The 13,800-nt window shown below is 37.9% G+C and overlaps 1 protein-coding gene and 1 long non-coding RNA gene across 6 annotated transcripts in view; one reads left to right on the top strand and one right to left on the bottom strand.

Moving 5' to 3' along the window:
- The window catches only part of mpp7a (MAGUK p55 scaffold protein 7a), a 243,614-nt gene that overhangs the window by 16,167 nt on the left and 213,647 nt on the right, over window positions 1-13,800 (top strand). Inside the window, exon 2 of one of the 5 annotated variants that reach the window (XM_020621345.1) lies at window positions 2,575-2,638. The exons of the other annotated variants lie outside the window; for them this stretch is intronic. The gene's annotated coding sequence lies outside the window, so the exon portion shown is untranslated. The remainder of the gene's footprint in view (window positions 1-2,574; window positions 2,639-13,800) is intronic. 5 annotated transcript variants of the gene reach the window in all.
- LOC109972500 (uncharacterized) overlaps window positions 18-13,800 on the bottom strand; it is a 27,447-nt gene continuing 13,664 nt past the window's right edge. Inside the window, exon 6 of the long non-coding RNA XR_002276693.1 lies at window positions 18-68. This is a non-coding gene — a long non-coding RNA (uncharacterized LOC109972500). The remainder of the gene's footprint in view (window positions 69-13,800) is intronic.

The raw sequence follows: 13,800 nt of genomic DNA, 5'->3' as shown, positions 1-13,800 counted from the left end.
GGAGTCTGATGGCGGAGGGAAAGAAAGAGTTTTTCAGTCTAGTGGTCCTGCATTTCACACTTCTGAACCTCCGGCCAGAGGGCAGAGAAGTGAACAGTCCGTGCTGGGGGTGGGTGGGATCTTTGAGGATGGAGGCAGCTTTCCTACGCACCCTGCGGTGGTAAATGCTCTGCAGAGAGGGCAGTGGAGTCCTAGTGATCTTCTCAACAGTCTTTACCACTCTCTGCAGGCGCTTGCGGTCCATAGCAGTAGTGCTGCCATACCAGACAATGATGCAGCTGGTCAAGATGCTCTCAATGATGCAGCTGTAGAAGTTGCAAAGGATTCTAGGCGACATGCCAAACCTCCTCAGGAAGTACAGCCGCCATTGGGCCTTCTTGACCAGCTGTGTGGTGTTAAGTGTCCAAGTGAGGTCCTCACTGATGTGGACGCCCAGGTATTTGAAGCTGCTCACCCTCTCCACTTCGAGCCCCCGGATGAACAGTGCCGATGACTTCTCCTCTCCTTCCTCATGTCCACTATCATCTCCTTCGTCTTGTCCGTGTTGAGGCTATTTAGCTTTATTCTGAAAATTCTGCACCATTCAAATGAATGAAAAAATTCTCCTTCAGCATGCTTTCAGCTATTTCATGTTCAGCTCCTCAAGGACATTCATGCTTCTATTCAGACATTTTCTCAACTTCATACTTTTGAAATATGTAGCTTTATTTTGAAAGTTACGCACCATTCAAATGAATAGGACAATTCTACCTCTGCATACTTTGGACTATTTCAGGTATCAACATGTTCAGCTCCACAAGGACATTCATGCTTCTATTCAGAATGTTTCTAAACTTCATACTTTTGAAATATGTAGCTTTATTTTGAAAGTTTTCTGTGATTCAAATGAATGGGGAAATTCTAGCTCAGAATACTTTCAGCTTTTAAAATGTTCAGCTCTTCCAGGACATTCATGCTTCTATTCAGAACCTTTCTAAACTCCATATTTCTTCAATATGTAGCTTTATTGTGAAAGTTTTGCACCATTCAAAAGAATGGGGAAATTCAACTTCAGCATACTTTCAGCTAGCAAAACCATTCAGGTGTCAAAGTCTTCAGCATATTCAGGGCGATCTTTCAGCAATTCGCATCCACACGCATTTTCGACAGGAAATGCAGTTTTCTAGTTTTGATTTCTTCCATATGTTTTTCGGCGCTTAATTCCTTCAGCATACTTTCAGCTACAGAAGTCTTTCAGGTATCAAAATGTTCAGCTTATTAAGGACATGTGTGCGTGTATTTTTCTTGTTTGTAACATTTATACTTTTTCAAATATTTACCATTTTTCAGCTAATTTTGCCCCATTCAAATGAATGGAAAAATTTTCACATCTTAATAACTTCAGCATACCTTCAGCTAAAAACACCATTTCAACTGTTACCTATTCAGCAACTCTTTAGCTATTCATAATGCACACAGCTTTTTGATATCTTTTACAGTTTTTGCATAATTACTGTTTACATTTTATGCTTCATTTCAATAGCCACACCCTAGTAGTCCTCAGGGTGTAGGACTACTCTCACCCACACCAACCTACACACCTCAACACACACACTTACACACCTCAACACACACACGTACTTGTTTTACCTACTTTTTGGGGACTAATGGGAAAATATTCACATGTTAAGTTCAGCATACTTTCAGATAGAAAAGCCATTCAGGTATCAAAATGTTCTTCTTATTAAGTATGTGTGCTTGTATTTTTCACATTTGTAACATTTATAGTTTTTATAATATCCAGCTTTTTTCAGCAAATTTTGCTCCATTCAAATGAATGGGCAAAATATTCACATCTTAATAACTTCAGCATACCTTCAGCTAAAAACACAATTTCAACTAATGACTAGGCAGCAACTCTTCAGCTATTCATACTATAAACAGCTTTTTGATATATTTTATTTTGCATAATTGTGTGGATGCTGATTCATATCTTAACACTGATTCAGCATCCATACTATGTTCTCCATCTATTGTATGGATGCTGGTTCAACATCCATACTATGTTTTCCAATTATTTATTATTAGTGTCGATGCGAAGCAACCACACTCTTGTTTTCCAAGTCTTATTATAGTTTCTTCCGTACGTTTTTTGCCGCTCATCTCCTCTCACATGCTTTAGCTAGACAACCCATTCTGGTATCAAACTGTTCAGCTTTTTAAGAACATTATGGCGTGTACTCAACTTTTTTTAATAACTTTCATATTTTCATAAATTTAGCTTTTTTCATAAAAATTTTCCTATTGGAAATGAATGGGAAAAAGTTTTAACCTTAATATCTCCGGCATACCTTAATTTTTATACTTTTTATTAAATTCAGCTTTTTTCACAAAAATATTTTCCCAATCAAATGAATGGGAAAGTCTTGAAAGCCTCATCCTCTTTGAACATTAATATCTCCGGCATACCTTGGGCTAGAAACGCCATTTCAACTTTATTCAACTCGTGAGAAGTTCAGCTACCAATGGTGCAACAATCATCGTGATATCTTTTTTTTTATAATTGACATTTGGATTTTGTCTCTTTTTCCATAGGAATGAATGGGCCAATGCAATCCCAGTGGCACATTCTGAGTCACGTGATTCCCCGCTCTAGCTGGTCTGTCTGTGTTTTTCCTTTTCCTCCTTGCTGCTTTTCTGCTCCTATTATGCCATCTTTAAGCTTTATACACATATAATAGATGAAACTCGTAGAGAAAATTGTCACAAATCTAACTGTGTCATTGTTATTGCAATGGGATGGACGGTATTTGCGTAAGTCGCACATTCCAGAGCGTACCATCTCACTGCTCCATAGACTTGCAGTCAAAAAGACACTGAAGGGAAATCGTCAGGGTATTTATAAATCACCACCGTTCCTTCATTTTGTTTAATATGTTCACATAATATAACAGTGGAATAACAACAGGGTGCTGTATATGTATGAAACTGAATGCAGATGTCACGTTTGCTCGTTGCTGCCTTTCTCGCTCTCTCGCTCCCTGTCTCTCTCTGCAGATGCTCCCAGCGGAGCTCACAGCTGATTATCATCAGCTGGACATTTAGGAGCAGCTCAGATGGGCTGACACCGCCAGTTCACTCGATCCTGCTAGCAGCTTGGCAGCAGAAAACGCTATGATCTACTGTTTACCTCTTCCCTACAACGATGCTACTGTAACGAGCTTGAGCCTTCCAGCTACGCTATTTCCCATAGTGTTTATAGTCTTATAAACAGCAGTCTATAAAACAAAAAATGCTTGAACCTTGGACAGTAATTGCATACCTTGAGCACTGCCAGAGGGCAGGAAACCATTTTTAGTTCAGTTTGACATAACCTCTAGAGTCCTGAGCTTTGGAAACCCAAGCTGTGCGGTCCTCATATGAGGACGCAGGGACTCTAGAGGTTAATAAAGACACATTCTGGAAAGTTCCACTTTGAAGTGGAGGGATGACAGAAGACTGATGAAAAACGTTAATGTAAATACCATTGTAGTTTTATTACAAAAGACAGAACACAGCAACAACAGTGTCAAATCTGAATAGATAAATAAACACAATTAAAACAAATTTACTATTGTTTACAAATAAATAGCACTGACCAGCAGGAAGTACACATTTCTCTATGCAGTCCAGATGGGTCCAATTTTGATTGATAGTTAAGATTGTGTTGCAGTTTCAAATCATAATGGTTGTATTTTCAATGTTAGAAGCAATGTGAATTTCCTAAACCCTTGTATATTTGTGTATAGTCTTATATTCAAAATCAACACAATTCTGGTAGTCTACTGAGATGATGCCTCTGGCTCTGTAGTATTGTAGGTGTCAATCAGTCAGATCCAGCAATGCTGTGTCTGCAGACAGGCAACTTCCACTCCAAATAAATTCAGGTTCTCCTTATTGCTGTGTGTGTGTTTTTGATTTAAGATTACAACAGCAAAATACATACACTGAGTTTTTCAAATGGTATGCTATAAACAGCAGTCTATAAAACAAAAAATGCTTGAACCTTGGACAGTAATTGCATACCTTGAGCACTGCCAGAGGGCAGGAAACCATTTTTAGTTCAGTTTGACTTAATAAAGACACATTCTGGAAAGTTCCACTTTGAAGTGGAGGGATGACAGAAGACTGATGAAAAACGTTAATGTAAATACCATTGAATAACAACGTGCCATATTCGGCCCAGATTAAAAGTGCCTCAACAATGCTGTTACAATTGTACAAATAACATTTATTTTGAATTGAATAACTTGTTCTAAATAACATATATTAAATGAAAAATCAAATTAAATTACCAAACGTCAAATTCAAAAAAATTTAACTGTAAACTGAAAACTGAAACATCCAATTTTGATTGATAGTTAAGATTGTGTTGCAGTTTCAAATCATAATGGTTGTATTTTCAATGTTAGAAGCAATGTGAATTTCCTAAACCCTTGTATATTTGTGTATAGTCTTATATTCAAAATCAACACAATTCTGGTAGTCTACTGAGATGATGCCTCTGGCTCTGTAGTATTGTAGGTGTCAATCAGTCAGATCCAGCAATGCTGTGTCTGCAGACAGGCAACTTCCACTCCAAATAAATTCAGGTTCTCCTTATTGCTGTGTGTGTGTTTTTGATTTAAGATTACAACAGCAAAATACATACACTGAGTTTTTCAAATGGTATGCATGAATACAGATATTTGATGTCAGAACAAACCTTTAAGTACAAACCTGGAATGACCAACAGCATTTGCCAGCTTTGGCAAACCAGGTTTGGGCCACTAAAGGGCCGTCATTCTTTGTGGTATGTTGGCTGAGTATAAGTGCTTGTTTTTGCACTGGCACCGGATGTTAGTCTAATGTATACCTTAATCAAGCCATGTAATAATGACATGTGCCGTATTCAGCCCAGATTAAAAGTGCCTCAACAATGCTGATACAATTATACAAATAACATTTATTTTGAATTGAATAACTTGTCCTAAATACATATATTAAATGAAAAATCTAATTAAATTAGCAAACATCAAATTCAAAAAAATTTAACTGTAAACTGAAAACTGAAACATGACCATAAATAGTGCAAGAGTAAAAGAAACACATTTTGCCTTGGAACACTGTCAGTCCTTAACAGGACAGTGTTTATTGTATTGCATTTGTTATAGATATCAGCAGCTCCCTGCTAGTCAAACCCATAACCCTGGGACAATAAAGATGAACAATTCCAGGTTCATGTTTGTCTATTCTAATTTTTTTCATTCTACACTCTGCAGTCTTGCACTATGTCACTCAGTTAAATAAAGTGTAACCATTGGTCAAAGATAGAACACCATAAAAGGGGTAATAAAACCCAAACTCTGAAATTTGTGGGGGGGGGGGGGAACACTAAAACATTGCATCAAATTTATTAGCGCTAAAAGGCATTGGAACACTGTCTTTTCTTCAAACAGCAGCAAATTCAGTGAACAGTTTGGCATAGCCTTTCAACATTCATAACTGTATTGCCGCTCCTGTTGTGGTATGTTGGCTGAGTATAAGTGCTTGTTTTTGCACTGGCACCGGATGTTAGTCTAATGTATACCTTAATCAAGCCATGTAATAATGACATGTGCCGTATTCAGCCCAGATTAAAAGTGCCTCAACAATGCTGATACAATTATACAAATAACATTTATTTTGAATTGAATAACTTGTCCTAAATACATATATTAAATGAAAAATCTAATTAAATTAGCAAACATCAAATTCAAAAAAATTTAACTGTAAACTGAAAACTGAAACATGACCATAAATAGTGCAAGAGTAAAAGAAACACATTTTGCCTTGGAACACTGTCAGTCCTTAACAGGACAGTGTTTATTGTATTGCATTTGTTATAGATATCAGCAGCTCCCTGCTAGTCAAACCCATAACCCTGGGACAATAAAGATGAACAATTCCAGGTTCATGTTTGTCTATTCTAATTTTTTTCATTCTACACTCTGCAGTCTTGCACTATGTCACTCAGTTAAATAAAGTGTAACCATTGGTCAAAGATAGAACACCATAAAAGGGGTAATAAAACCCAAACTCTGAAATTTGTGGGGGGGGGGGGGAACACTAAAACATTGCATCAAATTTATTAGCGCTAAAAGGCATTGGAACACTGTCTTTTCTTCAAACAGCAGCAAATTCAGTGAACAGTTTGGCATAGCCTTTCAACATTCATAACTGTATTGCCGCTCCTGTATTCCCATTTGTTTGCTTCGCCCACCATTCCTATTTGGTGCATTTTAGAAGTCATTTTGTTATCCTCGTCTCAGTTTCTTGGTCCGTGGCATCAGATGTCAGACGGTTATGTCGCACAGCAGCTATAACACACACACATATGCAATTTTTCAAAAATAGTGTCGTGGCTAGAATGTGAAACCGACTAATCCAAACGTCAAATTCAAAAAAATTTAACTGTAAACTGAAACATGACGACCATAAATAGTGCAAGAGTAAAAGAAACACATTTTGCCTTGGAACACTGTCAGTCCTTAACAGGACAATGTTTATTGTATTGCATTTGTTATAGATATCAGCAGCTCCCTGCTAGTCAAACCCATAACCCTGGGACAATAAAGATGAACAATTCCAGGTTCATGTTTGTCTATTCTAATTTTTTTCATTCTACACTCTGCAGTCTTGCACTATGTCACTCAGTTAAATAAAGTGTAACCATTGGTCAAAGATAGAACACCATAAAAGGGGTAATAAAACCCAAACTCTGAAATTTGTGGGGGGGGGGGGGAACACTAAAACATTGCATCAAATTTATTAGCGCTAAAAGGCATTGGAACACTGTCTTTTCTTCAAACAGCAGCAAATTCAGTGAACAGTTTGGCATAGCCTTTCAACATTCATAACTGTATTGCCGCTCCTGTATTCCCATTTGTTTGCTTCGCCCACCATTCCTATTTGGTGCATTTTAGAAGTCATTTTGTTATCCTCGTCTCAGTTTCTTGGTCCGTGGCATCAGATGTCAGACGGTTATGTCGCACAGCAGCTATAACACACACACATATGCAATTTTTCAAAAATAGTGTCGTGGCTAGAATGTGAAACCGACTAATTTACTTCAGACAAATCATCCCAATTTAAGTAATCATTTAATATTATGTATACGTATAATATTACCCATAAACACTATTCTATTACACAATCCATATTAACATGTAACTTAAACCACTACAGTCCCTCCTTCCATGGTCCAAAGGCCACAGAACTTTCAAACTCTGGAAAAACAAACAACTACAACAAAAGCAAAGAGGAAAATCAAAATATGTTTGCCTGAGACTTTAACACAACTAAACCGTAACAGCTGTAGTTAAACATTAACTTCTTCTTGCATCCAAAGTTAAATCTAAAATAAGTTCTTGTCACAGAACTAGCCACTCCTCAATAACTTTTATCCTTAACAGAGTATTTCCCTCATACTCCACTGAACCATAACTTCATCAAACAACTCATTCACTCAAATTACTAACACCTCACATCCTAGCAGTAATCAACTATAGTGAACAGATTAACTGTATAAAATGACACATAACTTCCTATTCATAACAGTCAGACAAACATGAACATAAAAATAAACAACCAGCATGAGGTGATTCTGTTCTCCTTGTAAGATAAAAGTTCACCCTAACAGAAACATTCATAAACACATATATCTGAATACATCACTTCCTAATACTAATCAATAAGCCCAAGTAACACTACAAATCACTAATTAAACCTTAATTTCATTACCTCATCCAAAAGGAAAATAGAGATAAACTTTTATTACAGAGACAAACCTTTTGATCTAACAGAGCAATTCTACACTAAACAAACTCCATACACTCTGAAAAACATGCTCGTACACACAATAAGTACTGCTTTAGCATGGCAGAACTCTCTAATTTCTAATTTGCTAATTTCCACAACTTTCTAATTTAATGTATAACACACTGAAAATAAACAGTCATAGAAATGAAAGAATAACCAACTAGGTGATCTTCTTTCCCCCACACATAACAACACAGTGTCAATGATACATGTCTGTACAACAAATAGCTTCAGTTCTACTACAACTCTTTGTCCACTGCACATCCAGACAAAAACCCGGAGGGCAAAATTTCTGGACGATCCCCATTCTTTTCTTTTGAGACGTAAAAACCCCAATGATGATGTTTGCTGGGGAAAACCGTCTCCAGTCTTCTTTTGGGCGATCCCCCAAAAAGGCCTGCAGTGAACCTGATTGTAGGAACCAGACATAGTGTAAATCCTGAAACTGAACTCAAGGTATAACATGTATGAATGAGAAAGTACTAAATAACTGCTATGCATGAATTGTGTGCGATATGAATGTATGAAAATATAATGTCCAAATCCATTTTCGTTTGATCAGTTCAGCTCCTTGCAGTTTCACTCTGTCACCTTCTGCTTTCTTCCATCCTCACCGGCTGCAATGTTTCTCTCTCGACTGCTCTAAGCATGACTGACTTCCGTACCTCTGACTTGCACTCCCTCCTCATGAGGGTCAGATAGATGAAAACACAGCTGGGTCACAACCGGTATTGTCATCAAGGGGGGCATCAGCTTCACTCGAACTCCCTCCTCATCCAAGGAATCCCTTGGATCACATCATCTCCTTATTGAATCATGATCAGCTCCAAGCCATCTCTGTCCTCGGGGACTTTCACACCATGTACGGGCCTCCTTCGCGAAGGGGGGTCTCTCCTCCTCCGGGGCACTTTCACATACACGACATCTCCTGCTCTCACTTTGGACTCCCCATCCTTTTGGGCCTCTCTGTCCTGCAAAGAGGAAACACAAACAACACAGACCACACAGGAGCAAATACTCCTGCACATAGTATTGACTAGTCTAACATAAAACCTCATTTCCTTATCAGGATGTCAAAACTGGTATTAACATTACAAAATAGCACTCTATAGACTACCCTTAAACCCACACCTGTCTCTTAAGCCACAGGCTGGTCCTGTCAAGACACATATACACCAGAAATAGCTGAATCAAATGACTTTACTCGAGCAGGAAGTGTACTATTCATTGTCATTATGCAGGCAAATCTGTGACTTCTGTGGGAGAAGATTTTAACATCCATACATGCAACCCAGGGAGGGTCAACACACACTGAAGAGAAAAACACACAAAACTAAAAACTACCATTCATCCATTTTCAATAAGAAGAATGTGTTATGAGCATAAGAATGTACTATCATCTACATCCAGATATTACTAGATCTGTATAAAACATCTAATTTAATTAAGTTGTGACAACTAACCAAAAGTGCAAATGACAGTAAAGTTTACCTTATATCCAGGTTACATCCTGAAGATAGTCCTCCTGTATTAAATTTTAGTCACAAGATTTACAATATAACATGATGAGAAATAACCACTGTATGTGTCCACACAACACATTACACTCAGAACACAGAGGTACAGTATCATGTGTTTGCTTGATTCACTTTCCAATCGCCCTATACACTCACTAATGTATTTGTCATAATATTGTCCTTTTATCCCCTATCACATTGTGAAAATGAAAATCTAGGCAACAACTATTACATCCTTGCCAGACCCTCTGGTAGAACTACAGGGTCCCAACACTAAAACAATCACTTAATTAACCAATTGTGCAATTGACAAAAAGTAATCTACAACCTTTTTTGATAATCAGTCAGCTGTTTCCAAAAGCCAAAGCTTCTCTGCTTTCTGTTTCTCAACTATTCACTAGGTTTCTTTATTTCATATGTCGGTACATTAAGTTTATTGTTACTGAGTTGAAGAGTTTGATTGAGGAGGGAGTTTGATATCAGGACTTTAACAGCCTAGTAAAAATGACGTGACCTTCACACTCTGTGAAGAAAAAGGTCTGGAATCTGTGGTGTCACATTAAGCTGAACTACGCCTAAAGAGAGAGAAGACAAAAACTAAATCAATCAAAATGTAATTAAAACATCATATAACCATGATCCTCAAATGATCAGTGTACAAAAACATGAAATAGCACAATAAACATAAATGCTAACTGAGGTAGTGAGAAGCCACATTTCAATTATTTCAGGTAAATTGTATTTTAAAGATAATTTCACATAGTCTGGGAGAGTGAAGGCCAGCCTGCACTGTAACAATGATTAATTCAACAATTCACATTCAACTCTGCAATATATAATATATATATGTATATTCTTACCATGGTTGATCCAGGAGCGCCAGCTACTTTACTGTTACTGTCTTTAACTGTAAGAGAACACCACTTGTCCTTCCTCTGACCAAACTGTTCATATACGCCACCTGTTCCTTACAATACAGTAATTTATGCAGTGAAACTTTGTCCCTATTCAGCTAACATTGTTAAAAAGTCTTGAAGCAAACAATCAAAGAGTGGCATGTCTCATAGTCCAGTACACATCATTTCCTCAAAGTACTGGAGGACAGTACATAAGATCTTACCTGCCAATTTCCTCATGTAATCCTGCTAAATTTAATAAACACGTGAGAACAACGGAACTTAAATTTGGAACTTCAGTTTAAAATGCACTACAACCTCAAATAAAGATCTGTGAGAATTAACACACTGCTTAGACAATGTAGAAAATGCACCACTTGATACTTACTTGTGTCCACTTTCATTACTGGCAAGATTGAAGTATTCCTGCATAGATTTTGCTGTATAATCATTGAGCCTATATGTTTTTGTCATGATTCGGTTCCGCTGCTTCCCGTCCGGCTTTTATTTTGACATTACTTCCTGTTTTTGTTTCACCTTAGTTTCGGTCTTTTTACGTTCTTCATCACTCACATTAGTTTCACCTGCTTCGTTATTATTTGCACCTGTTTACACCTCTATTTAGGCAGCGTCCTCCCACAAGGACGCTGCCTCGGACTGTTACCTCGGACTATTCTATTCTGTCTCGCCCTCTTGTTACGGACTGCCACGGTGTATGATTATCGGACTTTCTCTTTTGGACAACAAACTTTGGATTCCCCTGGATGTATGTGTTTGCTGGCTCTGACCTGGGACTGATACCGACCGTGAGTTTTGTGTTCACCTTGTCTTGTATGGTTTTGTTTAGTTTTAGTTCTCTTATTAAAGAGACGGTTTTGTTCATCACTTCCTTGTCTGGCCATTTAATAAGTTCACTAAACACTTCATCTTCCAGCTGCTTCAACCTGGCAGCCTCCACCAGTTCATCAGCTGATTCTCTACCATGCTGGGCTATTTTTTCACTCATAATTTCAGCATGACTACTAAATAATTGCAAGACAGCAAGTTCTCATTCACGTTTGCAAACACGCTTTGCAGATTTATCTTTAGCCTTATAATTAATTATCAGCATTTTCATCTCAGCACACAAATGTTTATCGAATGTTTCGTTTGAGGGGCAGAATACCGACAAGTGTTGCGTTCTCCTGTTCCACTTTTAAGATAATCTATAAATTTCCTCTGCCAGCAACAAATTTTTATTCCCAATCACTATGACTGGAGACATGTTTATCATTTCAGATGCCATAACCCTTTTTTATGCAGTTGTCTTTCACAATACACTTATTTTTGACTATGATGAACTAAATTGGAGGAATGCATAAATGTAAAACGTGCATCTGGCAACAAAGCTAATTTTTTCAAAACACTATTTTAAACTCACTGTTTCAACTCAAATTAGATTATATTTACTTCCTTATCATTACCCATGTAATGTGTTGCGGTGAGAGCAGACATCTTTACTGCTCCTCTTGTCTGTTCTACGACTTTTCACATCTTCTACATTGTCAAGTCTTTGAACAAATTCTACAACTATTAAAATGCCTCCAAGAGGGAAAATAGCTAAAAAAACCAGAAGCGAGCCAGGATGTTGCGGCTGAAGAAGATTCTATTTCAGCAGCGCAAGTAGCTGAGATGTTGAATCAGCAGAAGCTGATGTACACCGCGCCTATGTGCCAACAGCAAGAAAGCTTCCAAGGCTTTGTGAAACTAAATATGGAGACAAATAACAAGAGACTCGACGACGTGACCAAAGAAATACAGGAGATAAAAACGAGTTTGCAGTTTACCCAGCGAGATGTGGACGTGATTAAAGGGGCCGTGGGGGTGCAGGAAAAAATTGCCGAAGACACTAGGCGGGATGTCTACAAAACCCGTGAGAGTCTAATAACTATTACGTATAAAATGGAGCAATTGGAAGCACAGTCCAAGCAAAAAAACCTGATCTTCGAGGGAATCAAGGAGTCAGCTGGAGAAAGCTGGACGGAAGCGGAGTGTAAGGTGAAGGAGATTTTACAGGACAAACTGCAAATTCATCAAGATATAGAGATGGAACGGGTTTACAGAGTTGGGAAACTTTCTGATCGGGGACCAAGGGCGGTAATGGTTAAGTTAATGAAATAGAAAGATAAGACAAACATTCTGCAGCAAGCAAAGAAGCTTAAGGGAACCAATATTTACATCAATGAAGATTACCCCGAGTCTGTGAGGAAGAGAAGAAGAGAGTTGATGCCAATGTTAAGAGCGGCTAGGGAGAGAGGAGAAATCGCGTTTCTGCGATATGACAAACTGGTGACCCGACCTCGGAACCAGAATCCTGGACCCATGACCAGCACGCCGAGACAAGAAGATTATGAAGGGGCCGCCGGACCCTCAGTGGTCTGAAGAAACATGCAGGTATATTGATATCTAAGATGGCAGATGAGCTTTGGAACCAACAACAACAACAAGCATGACTAAGGGACGAAGGCAGGCAAGTGATTTGTTACAGAAGTTAGTAGTTTTTGAGGGACTGGATCTGGAACTGAACACATTTGGAGACACTGAAATTCATTATCATGAACCGGACAATGGCTTTGACCCTGAAAAAAACTTTTTCAAGAACTTTGAAAATAACTGCAAGTATTACACGGATGAGCAGTTTAACAGCAATATCAAGACTGAAAACAAATGATCATTAATTCACTTTAATAGCAGAAGTCTATACGCTAACTTTCAGAGTATAAAACATTATCTTAGTAGTCTGACACATTCTTTTAATATAATTGCTATTTCTGAAACTTGGATTAATAATGTAAGGGGAGTGGATTTTGACCTTGATGGGTACGACTTGGTATGCATAAACAGAGAGAATAAGATGGGAGGTGGTGTGGCCTTGTACATAGATAAAACTTTTGTTATGAGAAAGTTGAGAAAATGTCAAGGGCGGTAGATAACTTGCTGGAGTGTGTGACTGTAGAAATACTCGTGAAAAAAAGAAAAATGTTGTAGTAAGCTGAATTTATAGAGCACCTGGAGCCTGCATAGAAAAATTTAATGACTGGATGGAGGAGGACTACTCGACAATAAGTCATAAATTAATGTTCATATGTGGTGACTTCAATATAGATTTGTTAAATCCTAACAAGCACTTAGGAGCGGAGGAGTTTAACACATTACATAGATGCAGTTTATACCCAAAAATTACAAAACCAAGTAGATTAACAACCCAGCATGCGACACTAATAGATAATTGAAAGCAAAATGACAAATGGATTACTTATAAATGATATTAGTGATCATCTACCTGTATTTTTGGTTTATGACTGCCATTTTAGAAAAGAGAGGCCAAAAACAAATCTGTTCTACAGGAGGGTGATTAATGAACAAACTGTAAGGAGGCTTAAGGAGGACTTAAGGGGGCAGGACTGGGAAGCAGTGTACAGAGAGGAAGACTTAGACAAAGCATATGAACAATTTTTAAATATATTTAAGGAAGTATATGACAGGAACTG

Source organism: Monopterus albus, unplaced genomic scaffold (assembly GCF_001952655.1).
Source record: "Monopterus albus unplaced genomic scaffold, M_albus_1.0 scaffold258.1, whole genome shotgun sequence".
In the NCBI taxonomy this organism is placed as follows: Eukaryota; Metazoa; Chordata; class Actinopteri; order Synbranchiformes; family Synbranchidae; genus Monopterus; species Monopterus albus.
This window is presented reverse-complemented; position numbering and strand designations above follow the sequence as displayed.